Genomic DNA, 2772 nt, shown 5'->3' with positions numbered 1-2772 from the left:
CGATCCCGTTGCCGGTCCCGGTCCGGTACGGGGGCGACACTGAGGGTTGCGATCCGTTGCTGGACACGGAAAAAGACAAAAAAAAAAAAAAAGCAATCTTGAGTGTAACGTCATAGTTTCTGTTAGGATTTTTACGATACTGTATATATAATAAATATACATATTCTGTAAATACATTGTAAATATTGCACACAGAAAACGTATACATATATCTCTACCTTTGAAGATCCTAAATTGGGCACAGTGGACCTATTAAGTTTTGGCATTGTGCTAAGTGCTGGAAAGGTACAATGACACGAACTCTGTCCTAATGGAATTTATAGTTCAGTTTGCAGGGGAGGAAAAATTCCCCTTTCCCTCTCCTCTCAGGTTCATTCACTGAGACCCTGCATATTAGACTGACAAAAGACAGATTAACAGGACAAGAGGCATGCAAATTTACCTTTTACATGACATGGGGTTTTCCTGGAAAAGAAGTGAAGACCCAAAGAAGTAGAGAGGCCCAGGAGCTTATTTTCCATTTTAAACAAAGAATGATAAACTCTGGAGACATCACATGATAAAAGAAAAGAGTTTTGAGGGAAGGGATCGCGGGCCTGGCGGGCGGAGGCTTTTGTGGGCGCGGGGCGCGGGCACGGGGGCGCGGGCCGGGGACGTGGCGACATGTGGCCCCGGAGCAAGGGCCTCCTCCTTGCGGGAACACCGCGATGGCTGCCCAGGGAGAACCCCAGGTCCCGTTCAAACTTGTATTGGTTGGTGATGGTGGTCCTGGAAAAACTACATTCGTGAACGTCACTTGACCGGTGAATTTGAGAAGTGTAGAGCCACCCCGGGTGTTGAGGTCCATCCCCTCGTGTTCCATCCCAACAGAGGTCCTGTTAAGTTCAATATGTGGGATACAGCTGGCCAGGAGAAATTTGGGGGACTGAGAGAAGGTTCTTACATCCCAGCCCAGTGTGCCATTATAATGTTTGCTGGAACATCGAGAGTTACTTACAAGAACGTGCCTAACTGGCCTGGAGGCCTTGTAGAAGTATGTGAAAACATCCCCATTGTGTTGTGTGGCAACCAAGTGGGTATTAAGGACAGGAAAGTGAAGGCAAAATCTGTTGTCTTTCACCGAAAGAAGAATCTGCAGTACTATGACGTTTCTGCCAAAAGTAACTACAACTTAGAAAAGCCCTTCCTCTGGCTTGCGCGGAAGCTTGTTGGAGACCCTCACGTGGACTTTGTTGCCATGCCTGCCCTTGCCCCACCAGAGGTTGTCATGCACCCAGCTTTGGCAACACAGTATGGGCATGATTTAGAGGTTGCTCAGACAACTGCTCTCCCGGATGAGGATGATGACCTGTGAGAGAGAAGCTGGAGCCCAGCGTCAAAAGTCTAGTGTTATAGGCAGCTGTTCTGTGATGTCATTGGTGCAGCGTGTGTGCCACTTTATTATCTAGCTAAGCAGAACATGTGCTTCATCTGTGGGATGCTGAAGGAGATGAATGGGCTTCGGAGTGAATGTGGCAGGTAAAAAAAAAATACCTTCATTGTTTGGACCTGCATGTTTAGCTGTTTTGGAATGCAGTTGATTTCTTGAGTTTCAAATATAAGACTGCTATAGTCACGTCACAATATTCGGTGGTGAAATCTTGTTTGTTCCTGTCATTCCCATTCCTTTTCATTTAGAATCAGAATAAAGATGTATTTCAAATATCTAAAAAAAAAAAAAAAAGGAAAAGAAAAGAAAAGAGTTTTGAACTTTCAAGGGCAGCAGACGGGGAGAAGGTAAATATACAGGGAGAACTAATAGAAGATAAGGGCCATATAAACAAGGTCTGTTGTTTAGGTCAGTTTTGAATTAAACTCTTCAAGTTTCTCTATCAGCTTAGCTGGTAACAACTGTCCCCAGCAGCCACCAGAGGCCCAGACAAAAAATCTTCAGCAGGAATCCATGAATGGGTCCCTTTGGGGTGGCCTCACTGTCAGGGATTGGATTGCAGGCGTGGCTTCAATGACACGACCACAATTTGAAGGTTTAATTTGAAGGTTTAAGAGTTTTTAGTACTTACCGACCCTGGAGGGTATGTGGCATGCCTGAAGGTCCTCCCCACCCTCCCACACAGACATGGTCAGGGGCACAGGCAGGGAGAGAGAAGAGAGTCTGGCACAACTAGCAGCATATATTGGGGAATAGAGTGTGGGTCACTTTTTCACAGGCAGATTCCTCTACAGTTTGTTTAAAGGTGGCAGTTTTCTGGGTGGAAGAGATGTTTCTCAGTTCTTATCTCTGGCCACCGGCTCAAGCCATTTGGGTGTGGTGTAGACTGGTCACCGTGTCAAGGGTGACCGAGCCCTGCCTCTGGCAAGAGAAAGCTAAACCTACATTCAAAATAAATGCCAAGGCAACATAAAATCTAAATATTCACTACAAGATCCATCTCAGTGTCAACTTTCAGTTTTCTTCATGGCCTTAAAACTTCCCTGGGAGAGGGAATTTATGGCAGTCCTCCTTCTCAGAAGTCTGCTTTTTGTCAGATAAGGGAAGCCTGGAAAGGCTTCTTTTTACATCTGTTAAATCTCAAATGCCTTCAGTTCAAAATAATCCTTATGCCAATGGGGCATATTTTGGCATGGCATATTCTGATCTCCTTCAAGTTTTATTCCTCCCTTTACCAAAAGTTTGCCGACTGCTCATCAAGCAAAGATCATTGAGATACAAAGTTGAATGAGACATGGCTTCTGCTCTCAAGGAACTTAGAGCTTGATCAATGAGATATGAAA

General features: G+C 45.1%; 1 pseudogene; it reads left to right on the top strand.

Annotated features, from left to right (window-relative positions):
- Nucleotides 1–1354, top strand: part of LOC103601109 — a 3236-nt pseudogene extending 1882 nt beyond the window's left edge.
- The last annotated feature ends 1418 nt before the right edge of the window (nt 1355–2772 follow it).

Source organism: Galeopterus variegatus, unplaced genomic scaffold (genome assembly GCF_000696425.1).
Source record: "Galeopterus variegatus unplaced genomic scaffold, G_variegatus-3.0.2 Scaffold3593, whole genome shotgun sequence".
Classification (NCBI taxonomy): domain Eukaryota; kingdom Metazoa; phylum Chordata; class Mammalia; order Dermoptera; family Cynocephalidae; genus Galeopterus; species Galeopterus variegatus.
The sequence above is the reverse complement of the archived record's forward strand: the minus strand, read 5'-3'. Positions and strand labels throughout refer to the sequence as shown.